This window comes from Embiotoca jacksoni, unplaced genomic scaffold (genome assembly GCF_022577435.1).
Source record: "Embiotoca jacksoni isolate LCO1_2020_lvr unplaced genomic scaffold, fEmbJac1.0.p SCAF_19, whole genome shotgun sequence".
NCBI classification, from domain to species: Eukaryota; Metazoa; Chordata; class Actinopteri; family Embiotocidae; genus Embiotoca; species Embiotoca jacksoni.
Window position 1 is genome coordinate 11,655,223 of NW_027185329.1, and position 12,529 is coordinate 11,667,751.

Below are 12,529 nucleotides of genomic sequence, written 5' to 3' on the forward strand. Positions count from 1 at the left end.
TATTAAGCTAAGTTTTTTTTATAGCTTCCAAATTACTTAAAGTTGGAAGCAGCACTAAAACTATAAAGGCTAAAGGGATGAATTTGTTTTTTGTCTTGTGCGTTTTAAGCAACTTTTGTTGGTTTTGTCTTTCTACCTCCTGCTTGATGTCATCCTGGTTGTTTGTGGCAGGCTAAGGAATCTAGCTTCCTGTGGAGCCAGGGAGGCGTGGGGTCTGTGTACGAAGGCCCACCATGCTGTCATGTCTCTTTCATCGCCAGCCAGGCTTGGCCAATAAGGAGATAAGGAGACAATGACTGGGAGAGCAAGCAATGGCAAGGTGTAACCACAGCCCCCGGGTCTCCTCCCTGCCGAGTACTTCAAATCCTCATTAGGATTTTCAGCAAAGGAAGGAGGGATTTTCTGGATTAGGGCTTTGTCACAGCTGGCTCCAGGTTGGTGTTTGTCATGCAAGAGCATAGCGGAGCTCTGACATCTTGCCACCCTCCACCCTCCCTCCCACCCAAACAGAGACGCTCCCTTCACCTGGCTACTGAGGCAGTTAAAAGATGTTCCAATAACCCCAAATCTATGAAGCTCATAATTATTAACTCGCTGCCCTTGCCAAAGGTTTCTAACAGCCTTCTAGTGGCCTGTGTTGGGTGTCTGTGGGTTTGGGCTGCTGCCTCAGCATTCTTCTTAATGGTTATTTATGCAGATATAACCTTGAGAAGCATCATTAGTTTCTTGTTTGCTGTCGCCATTCATAACTCGCGCTCGGATCTCGGCCGTGACACGGATGCGGCAGTTCAGACAGGACACACAATGCCTTGTTTCAACCTCAGTTACTCTCCTCCATGTGTCAATTGTGGCAGGACCACTAAATTGTATTTCATGAGGCCATTTGTCTTATAATTTCTCACTTGTTTCAAGGGTCCTATGTGTGTTTCCTCTTAAACATGGGCACAGGGTTTTTTTCTCTGTTGCATGGATACGGCCATTTGTTTAATTAAGTCATGAGTCTTGCAGATTTTTCACACAAAACAACAGGAGTGTGCTTCTTGACATGTTGCCCAGCCTCTAACACGGTCTTTAATTGGGTTTCAGACTTGTCTGGGAGAGTGGTTCAGCGTGACAGAGCCTCAGACTTAGTGTGAAACCCACCTTCTCCCATCATTCTCAGTGCTGATCTTTGCGGATAATGGGCATTCACACGGGTCCCACGAGACCCACGTTGGGTGGGATCTCACGCACCCTAGATTAGTCATCTACCTGCATTTTTCCTATCTGCCTTGTATTTTACCTTTATGCTTTGTCTCACTTTGTTCTTGCCCGGGTAAAATCATGTGGGTACCTAACAAGTATATCCCAGACAATCTACAAAACATGTTCTGATAACCCATCCAGTCTCTTCTCTGAATCCCAAATATGAGAAAACAAACACAACTTATCAATCTCCAGTGCAGTGGTCTATAACTTTAAACTGATTATTCATGGGACATTTATTGTTTTGTGCTTTTGTTCCTTGTCTCTGATCTGACCGTGGCAGATGTGACTAGCAGTATATGGGCATCTTTTTATAAGCAGGTTTCAATTTGTCAGAGATATGCTTCTATTTTAAAAGTTGTGTTTTCGTTTGCTCCTGAGTTTTAGATTTGTTGCTAGTGTCTTATACCCGGGGTGGGCTGCAGGATGTGAAGCTTAAGGCTCTGGTATATGCAGCAAAAACAACATGTGTATCGAGAGAAGACCTAAAGCTACCTGTATGATAACAGAAATAGAACAGGCTCTTTAGGTCTTTAATATTTTTGTGTTGCTAGAGCCTGTGTAGTGGACATCAAGGACGGCAGGCAGACCTCACGCAAGGACTGCTGATGAAGTGCTGCCTGGAAGGGGCGGATGAGGAGAATGTTTTTGATTATCCAGTGTAGATGGTATTTCAAACAGGAACCAGCATGTACACCTCGCGCCAGACAAATGAACCAGCTCAGCTGGTCAAAGGGCAAATGTAGCTTTGTTTCCTGTTTGCTACTGTAATGCTGTGGAATTTTAAGATGATTAGACTGCAGCATTCAGGTCACATGGAGTGCAGCATGGCAATGTTCACTTGTTCACTTCCTATTCATGAAGACTTGAGCTTTTTCTGTAAATTAGAGGTTGATGCCAGCTGTTATGAATGGACTTCTACCGTGCACTCTCCGCAAGGTGAATTATATGTGTTTATCAATGTGAGCAATTTAGTCCCACTGCATCCTCTGATTTCAACAACTAAGGAATGAATGTATCAAAGTGGTCTTGAACTGCTATTTGTGAAATCGTTGACTCGTGCCTCTTCCATAAAAAGCTGTAAACAACAACAATCTGCAGGTGTTCAAGGGGTAGGTAATCACGTTTTCATTGTGAGGACACTGTTTGAAAGGCATGTTCATGGGAAAGTGTGGTAAGGTTTTGGATGTCATGCAAAGAAAACTGATTGCAGGACATGTAATGATAGAGAACATAATATATCCGAAGGCATATGATTTCACAGATTTTACAGTTCACTCTCAAGAGTCAGATGTATGATATCCGTGCTTGCCCTGAGTGGAATCCTCTTTGTCCTCTTGCTTTCATTCCTGATTTAGAGCAGCCATAAATCCTCCTGTAAACGAGGGGTGGTGAAACTACGCCCATAAATATAAAGGATTTAGAACCAGGACCTTTTAGAAGGAGCTCTGAATGCCCATTTATGAAGCTTGTTAACTTAGAGTTTCACTGCTACGTGCAGTATTTTTTCCTCTATCATTCAAAGTCCTTGTCATCCTCTCTTTATTGTGAAGCTGCTGGCTGCTTGACCACAGGCTGCTAAAACTATGCTGCAGTCATTAACGAAGTTGTTTAGCTCATTGCCCATTTTTGTAGGTCCTCATTTAGAGTGAAGCAGTCTTGACATGTTGGTTTACTTGCTGTCAAACTTAACACATGCCAGGTCAGGCCATTTGTGCTCTGTCTGCTCACAACGACTTGACCCCATGTGACTCAGCTTTTGACCTTGTGAGTCATTATGAGCCCAGAGTGTGTTTGCATGTCAAGGGCTGGGGCCTCTGATTTTAAGCCCCATTCTTGAGTAAATGATGGGCTGATAAAATAGTAATTAAAGACAGACTTACCCCTGTGGAAATATTACATTTTGAATCAACACCTCTTAGTGTATATATAAGTGTGTCTTTTATGATACTGACAGTTCAGCTGGACTGTTGCCTCTTGCCTAATAGTTGCTCTTGTAATCTAATTTCCATCACACACACACCCTCCCTCGAAGTCCCCAAATTATTTTTAAATAGCCATCAAGCAATGATTTACTCCGATAAGCATGAGAGACATCTGATAATTCCTTAAACGAGAACTTCAAAGTGCCCCTGCTGTCACATGTGTGAAGGCTGGAAACAGATGGGGCAGTGAGAATGTTGGGAAACAGGCTTAGTCTGTGGATTTGATTCAGATGAGCTTAATCCACATCTGAAAATGTCTTAAAAAAGTATTCTTTTGAATGCTATTGCAATCAGTTCACTGGAAGAAATACTACATATAAGATGAAAGGTCATCAAGAGCATATTCAGCCTCTGGATTATTATGAATAGTGCCCAATAAATTCTTGATAAATTCAGCAAAATTGTATCTTAATTTACTTTTCAACTATCATAAAATGTAATCTTTGGACTACAGGAAACAAAACTATTGTTTGCTTTGTGTTGCATTTGTGAGATAAATACTCCGTAGGTGTGTGCAGTGTAACTTTGAGTGAGGTTAATATGTCTTGAGTAGAATAGCATTGTGTCACATGACAATCTGCCTAACCTGGAAGGCGGCAAGTATGCGGCCCAGTCTGAATAAGAGCTGCATAAAGAATTCCGTTGGACCAGCAGTCATGTCATCAGGGCATGACTACCCTGTTGGTCAGGGAATTTAAATGCCAGGTGGGGGTCAGTGGAAGCACTAGCTGAATAATGTGGCACAAATGCATACACATGAGAGGCGAGTCTTGGGAAGAGGAACCACTGCTGTGGTCTACTTGCGGAAGTGCACTTTGGGAATGCAAACCAAGCAGATGGACCCTTCTCATTTGTGTGTACTGCCACTGGTGACCCATTGGGAAATGCTTCTTTATTGAATCGAGGAGCATCAAACGCTTCATTGGAGCAGAGAAGGAAGTCTGGGCTACCCAGTGTATCTCAGTCCATTTTTTTCATTACTTGTAATGGAAACTGTAGAAATTATATAGACCAAAGTTGACATGCACATAACAAATCCAGTCTGTTGCTAAATATATATACATATATATATATATATATACATATATACATATTTATATGACTCACATCCTTATCACATTTAAACTATGGATCATTTGATATCATCCGAAACATTGTCACTGATAAAATAATGAGGTCGAAAGAGCTCGCTGCAGCTAAAAGGCACCATGACACTGTGCAGGGATCTACCTTATATCATTCTGAGGAATGACTCATCGAATCGGTCCAACACTAATCAAAGAAAGCACTTTAAAGTGCTGTCATCTCTTTTAAATTGCACAGTCACAGCTCAGATTATTCAGGAAAATCTTTCATTCTGCATCATTTATTAATTTAGTGTATATTTGGAGGATGTTTAAGTCTTGAATCTTTCAAATTTGCATTGAATTTACCTCAACAATGTCAAAATAAAATGGATAAAACACCTTGACCTCTCTTTGATAATCTCAAAATGTATTGTAATTTACCATTAAAATCTACCAGTGACAGTTTGTTAGGGACCATAAGACCAAATTTTACCATTTGATGGTCATCACAGCAGTTTCATTACCAGAAGATGTCCTTGCTTTTTGGAGTGACCTAAAAAGCTTTTTCTCTCTCACACTACACACACACACACACACACACACACACACACACACACACACACACACACACACACACACTGCCTGGCCCCAGGGCTATCCGATATTAGACAGTGAGATGACACTGTGTGCTTGTGCGAGTGCAGTCAGCCGACATGTGCAGATGATGTGAAGTCAATAATGCATTATGAAAAGAAAAAAAAGGATTTATGACCTTGATGAGCCCCATAGAGCTTAATTAGGCCTTAAGGTTGATTTACATACAAGTGTACATGGAATTTGATGAGACTGTGTTTTCCCGCTGGTGCAGGGCATTTTCATTTTGTCTGGCAGCAACACTCGATGTCTCGCATTTGTTCAAATTCTCATGGATTAGAAAAAAAAATCCCGTAAAAACATAAACCTTGCTTGGCTGCTACTCTCTCCAAGTGTCCATGTTTTTTCTGAACACAGTAAAATTGTCAAGTACTAAGCTACAGGATCATATTTCTTTCCTGTGCAATGATGGCATTTCCTGTGCAGGCTTATGTGTCTACAAGTGCTGGTTGGAGATGAGGAATAAACTAAATAGAAAAAAAGTCTCTGACAGGGTAAATTTCTAAACACCTAAACCAAAAGGAGAGAAAAAAAAAATGCTCTTTTTCATAGTGTCTATTCAGAGAGAAATGACAAGATCTTTTTCAGTCATGTACCTATATCAAAGATGCTCCTGATAGCCCCCCTGCTGTTGCTATGGAAGTAGCGGAGATGTAAATGAACTGGAGTGAACTGGATGGTGGAGAATACAAATGAGGTTGAAATGCCCATTTTCCTGCTGCTTTTGCCTCTTCTTCTCCCAATATCTTTCTCTGTTCCTGTCTCCCTCTCTCTGTGCAAGTTGATTTCAAAGCCCGAGCACTAACCCGTATTGCACATATTTCAACACTACATATTGTAATATGGGACTTTTTAAAAAAAAAAGTATATTTATATTCAAATCAGAATGGCTCCTGATCTGTTAAACAAGACCACGATGGGTTTGTGCAAATTCCTTTTTTTCAGCCTGGCTCTGTGTATCGTGCTGATGGATTGATGAAATAAGAATAGAAAAATCAATGGTTTTCCCCCCACAGATGATAGTCTCTGATATAAATAAGAGCTACGATGTCATGTCAGTGTATTCTATGCCACATACGTCATAGTTTCAGCATCAATTCTCAAAGTGTTTAATAATCCACAGATGTTACGGGCTGAATTACAGAGAAGACCTCGACATATGCAACTGCTGTTAGCCGTGCCCAAGAATGACGTCAGCTTTCAACACGCAGAGCGGAAAAAACAGTAACACAGTCTTGAGCTAAAGTTAATGTGAAGAAATTCAAAAGAATGTTAATATCTGTCAAAGCAGAAGTGTAATTCTTCTTCACAATGGCCACACAGAGTCAGCAGTCTGCCTTATGCCCTGCTGTTTGCAGGATATATGCAATATTTTCTTTCTTCTACTCCCCTGCGTGGACCTGACTTCTTAAGAATACATGCTGTTGTAAAGGATATCTCTGGATTATAGAATCAGCACTGTGGGAAGAGTCTTGACTTAAAGGTTTCTTTTCCTTCACAGACTTCCTTTGCTTGTACCATAGATAGGAGAGAGGGGTGGCAGAACCTGGAGGACTCAAGCTGTGTCTCCTGTGGCTCCAAGCTAATGCTATAGGCCACACTTTTCTTTTACCCAAAATCCCCCCAGCAAGCGACCTTGTCGTCTCAGGAGCGCAGAATAATGGTAGGCCGAGCGGAGATGCTAGTTAATTTACAAGCAGCTGTTTAGCTCTCATCAGAGCACCGAGGAAAATCAAAGGGATGCGTTAACGGTAGACGACAAGCATCGGGAGCGTCCTCGTCACACTTCTCATTGGCTCTCGACAGAAAAATTATCTGGTTTCACATCAAAATAATCTGGAGACCTCTTTTGTGCTCCGGGCACAATGATGACAGCGTGAGTGGCTGAATGGGCCTTTTGATCAGCCTCTGCTTTGCCCCTGGACTAACTGTGGAAGCATGTGTAACTCAAGTTGCAAAGGGCCATTTTAATATGAAAACCATTTACTGGATGCGAGATAGCTCTGATGAAAAGCAGAATAGTTCCTCTGTCATGTGTGCTGTATAATCAGAGCTAGGCAATAGTGAAATCATTTTATTTCACTGGGAGAGACTCAAGTTTGTTGGCCTGATTAAATATGCAGCTCTTTCAGGGGCTGCATATTGTCTGTCTTTAGTATCCGTGTCCCTCTGGGTTTGATCGTGTAACGTCTAGCTACGTCGGATCACATGGTAGACCGTCTCTACATGGGTGAAGAAGATCCTAATGACTCCTCATTTCTGTGAAATAGGAAGACATTTTGTTCATTACCTCTGCTTCAGTGACACTCATACCCTACCAGATGGTCACTTTCCAATTGATTTGGCTCATCTGTGAGAAAAAAAATTAATTAAAACATTACAGCGCCAAAAAGACGGTGCATAATGGGTGTACCTTACATGTGGGGATTTCTCGCACTTCTTCAGCTGCAAATTCTGTATGGGCCTAATGTCATTGCAAAGGTTACACGTGGTAGTAAATGCCACCCTGGGAAGCTTTAAATAGAGGTTTGTCATTGGTGTAATAAAGTGCTATAAACCATGGAAATACAGGTCCAGTGCACCAATCAAATTCAATTACCAGCGCGTTGTAACATTTACAATGAGCATGTTTCAAAATGTTGAGTGACTCGCATGTTTTTTTTTGTTTTGTTTTTTTTAAAGGCAAACACATGATCCTAATGTTCACTTGTTGATTGTAAAATATAAAGTGATTCCAAAGCTTACAATCTAATTTCGGTCTGTGTAAAAAAAGAGTAGTGTAACTGAATGATTTGCTTGTGTATAATGGCAGTAATCATTGCTCAGTTCAGTGATTGCTACAGAGCTGATGTTGGGGAAAAGCTTTTCTCGTGGTGGTGGGCGGGATTGGTGAGTGACCAGAATGCCTGATTAGGAAGTGTGTCAACAAGGCCATGATAAGGGTCTGGTCAGTAATGTCTCTGCTGCACAACGTTGCCATGGTCACAGGATTGAGCTTTCCATATTTTATTTCCATTGACTGTGCCTTTATTCTTTGCTTCCTGCTGTTTAATTAGTGCAGAGGTTGAAAAACTGCCCCTTTTAGGTGTTGGATGAATCGACATCTCTCTCTCCAGCACGTGATGGTTTGCATGCACTGTCACAGCGTCAAAGTACACCCAAGCTAATGAAATAATATCTCATATTTCGACATATCTAAAGTGTGCTACCTGTGAAAAGAGAGGATTCTCTTTGATTTTCAACTCCTAAACGTGTATGTATTACGCACACACAAAACACAACCCAGTTTGACTGTTATCAGACTATTGAATAGGCGGTTCATCGATGCACATCCGTTCCAAGCTGGGCTAACGGGTTCACTGAACAACAACACGTTCGACCATTGAGCAGTACCAGGGATAGGCGTACTGGACCTTTGTCGTCATGGTAACAATAACAAACACACGGTTAAGTCAGTGACGTGGTTGCAGTTTGGTAAAGCACCAAAACTACTTGGTTAAGTTTAAGAAAAGGTTATGGTGTGGGTTCAAATTAGTAGGCGTAAGTTACGCATTACGTGAGTTTAATAGGTTGCTAATTTTGCTTATTTTAAGTTACGTACGCAAGTTAATGTACGTAGGTAACTTAAAATAAGACATGGTTGACTTTTGTTTTCACACGTGACACTAACAGCAGTCTCTTGGATAAAAGTCCTATGTTCAATCCACCGAACCAACCTCAACCCACATCCCAACGCAGACCTCGTCACACTTCATGCTTTGTCAGTTGACTTGCTTCTTTGCTCCCGTCGTATTTACTACGGCCTCTAGAGGTCACTGTAGATGTAACCTTATGGCCTACTCGTAGGTGCAGTTTCCCCAGTCTTAACTTAACTCTGGATCAATGAAATAAATGGGTGATGAAGCCTTCCTAAACATTACCAGTAGGTTTAGTAGGCCCCTACTAGCCATTTTATTTGTGAAAGATCTGTGATAAAAACTGCCTGTTCAATAGTCTGATAATCACTGTAAAATGAGCACAACTAATAATTCCTCTCAGTTGCAGTGCTGTTGGTCTGATTTTGCATTTGTGCATCACTGGTGTACACCATGAGTGGTGCCATTTTGTTTTTATATCTTTGTAGAAAGCTCAGAGGTCCCTGAAACACAATATACCAATGAGTTTTCTCAGCTACTCCAATTAACTGTTGAGCTTTTTCTAGATGGGATTTTAGAAGATCAGGAAAAGTGCAGAGGAACACCAAAGCAAATTGCTTAATAAACTCAATATTTAAACATGCACTAAACATACATTGATATTCTCCAGTTGTTTTACTGGTACCATATGGAAAGTAAATAATTTTCATATCATGCATTCCCTGAATAATTATGCTAATGACCCCATGAGCAAAATAATGATTACTTTTCTGGCTCATTTGAATAATGAAATTATTTAGTTAAGTGAGACAGTAAGTACTGGATTTGTTTATGTTAGATTCACGGTGATCATATTATTCTGCTGTAATTGCAATGTATGATCGATGGTGTTTTGGTTTCTTCATATTATCTGTATGAAAACAGACAAAGAGGATTGATTTGAAGTAGTCAAACAAACCATCCGTCATGCAATAGAATAGAACTGAAACGAAATAATATAAAAACAGAAGATTGTGATATGTGAGCACAGCAGCGTATTTTTTTTTTTCTTTAGCTTTTTGTGACCGTATTGGCCAATATTTGGAAGTTATTTTTTGACCTTGCTGGAACACACCACCACAGTGTAAAATGTATATGTTCAGATCACATTTTCTGAAGAATCTTTCAAGAAAATTACAAACAGGATAAAAAAAAAAAGGTAGCGAGCTAAACCTAAATGAAATGAAATGATTTCCCAAAGCATCAGAAAATAGAGTGGCATTTTACACATTTAATTGTAGGTCTTGGAATAAGGATTGGGATATGTTGCACTGAAATGTATTTACTGTCCTATGCGGTGTCCCTGTATTGATTTGACTGTGTGACTCGTCGCCCCGTGAACCAAAAATACCATCTGACACCAGGGTGAGAAAGTAGTTCAGCCCCGGGCCTAATCAATGGGGAGAGGCTTTTGGAGGTTGTTTGCGACCTGGCTTTTGGTCCATGATGCACACACCCAGCTGGTGAATAAAGTGCGCTTAAAGGATGGCAATTTTGGTCAAGATCCAGAAATTTGAACATGAAAATGTACCATTATCACAGAGCCTGTCATCAGCGTGGTTGAAAGGTTCCTAGTGTATTTCTGCAGGAATCTTTCCGTGTTCTTGAGCATACATTTATTTCCTCATTGCTGCCGTCTCCGTTTTCCTATTTAAGCAGAGAGACTGCATCAGCTCTGAATCATAAAACCAGAGGCAGAGGTTGTAAAGGCTGCGCAGAGTGATTTAAGTGTTTTAACAGTGTTCTTGGGATACACAGCATCAGCGGGATTGGCTGTGGATTTGAAGAACAAACTCGGAGGTCTTGCACATGGCCAAAAGAACAGATCACTTCCAGCCACAAAGTTGCCCAGTGCAAATTAATGTATCCCACCCAACCATACGTAACTGCCATCAAATTGTTCCATTTGAAGTCTGTGTGACCTCTACAGTAAGACAAGCCAGACTCAAGTCCAGTCTTGGCAAGTTAGTAGGATTTTTTTTTTTTTAAATTATTGAATATATAAGACTTATATGATTATACATTTATATGCTGTATTATTAGATATATTGTATAACATACTGTAGAACAGCTGTTGATTGGCAAAGTATGTAATTTCCTTGTCGTTGTGTAGATTTTCAGTTCCCATCTTATGTATTTTACAATGATTTTATGTCTCTCAGTCGCACCATGTGTAGACCATTTGAAAGCTGTCTTATTTTCCTTTGATAAGACAACTGATGAGAGAAAAGCAATAGATGAGTCTCCATTATACATCTGCCATTTTTATGTCATGGTTTGCATCAAAAAAATTGTAATGTGGCGTTGAGTGATGTTTTATGTAGATTATTATAGTTACCAAATATTGGATTGCAGTCATTTGACAAAGCTATGCTGGAGCGCATTGACATGAAGTCAAGATTGGCTGTCAAATCCTGATCCTAACATGTTGTATTTTCATTTATACCACTTGGGCTTTTTCTCTCAAGCCAACATCTGTGATAAATTGTTTATCACCTTAAGCGTTTCTTTTAGACTCCAGAGAGAAAGAGGCTGCAAACCTGAAATACAGCTGAAACCTATCATGTTTGAAAGCCTTTACTTTTTCATGTCTATTGGTCACATGAGAAAGTTTGCTGTCAAAAAGCGCAAGTAGAGGAAAAAAGAGCCTTCCCTGATGATTGTATGCTCCCAAACAAATAAAGTCTTATGGAGGTTAGATAGGCCAGGGCAACTGCCCTCCTCCACACAGATATCCTTTGTTCACCCCGAGCTCTTCATCGAGCATTTCAGAAGTACGACTTTCACCTGATTGGTGCACAAACGGAGGATCAGGCAATACAAACTGACATTTATCTTCCTTTGTAAAATACCACAAGAGCATTTCCAGGCGAGGCGCACAATACAGAATGCTAATCCCACCACTGTAGCTTAACATTTAATCAGACAAAGATAATTGTATTGGTAGTTAATTGATGAAGCATTCAATAGGGTAAAATGAACTCAGCCTTTCTTGGCCGACTTAGTCAGCGGCTTTAAGTAAACTGCCACCAAACAAAATACATCTCGCAAAACGCTCATATGGATCTGTCCGACTTGTTCAGGAGCCAAACAAATTAGTGCATGAGAAGTAGTAAGAACATTATTTTCTCCCATGACTGTGAACTAAACCTCATTAGGGGAATTGAGCTTTTGGAGACACTAACAGCACAGCCATCAACCACGTTGTAGGTAGCGACACTGTTAATTTAAGACCTCAAAGGGATGACCAAATCACCACTGGATGCACAGAGGAGAAACTGGCAATCTTTATAAACTCTGTCAACAAAAAGCTGCTCTTACAAAAAAAAACAAAAAAAAACATATATGGATTGGTATAGTTTATGTAGTTCACTCTTAGTTTAAGTATGGCTTTTGGCATTGTTCATATTTACAGAGCCATCCTATTGATTTTTGCTTTCTATTTTTCCCTACCCCCTCACCCTCCCTGACAAACACACACACGCACATATTCACAAACTTGTCTTTTTTTCTAGCCTCCCTATAGCCCTCCCTTCGATTGTTAGCGCTGCAAAGTGGATTGAATTACACTCATGTTGTCATTCTTGTTGTTCTTTTTCATTTTGGGTGGAAAAAAAATGAGCATTGCAAGTAAACCACAAGTCGCCAGTGATAGACTCTGCAATGACAGTCCTCTGCCATATTGAAATGAATCACAAGACAGTAGTGACTTTAAAAAAACCCATTTTGAAATGTTTTTTTTTTCTTTTCTTAACCATCACATCAACTGTTACATTTTGATTTTGGTATTGTGTCAGTGTGCTTCCATAGATGGTCACGAGGGAGTAAAAGCCTCCAGACATTTAAGCCAACAAACTAGACTTTAATGACAATTATCGATTTATTTTTTTCAGGACCAGTTAAG

The 12,529-nt window shown here is 40.3% G+C and overlaps 1 protein-coding gene across 33 annotated transcripts in view; it reads left to right on the plus strand.

Annotated features, from left to right (window-relative positions):
• The window catches only part of adgrl2a (adhesion G protein-coupled receptor L2a), a 96,661-nt gene that overhangs the window by 26,967 nt on the left and 57,165 nt on the right, over window positions 1-12,529 (plus strand). The window lies entirely within an intron of this gene.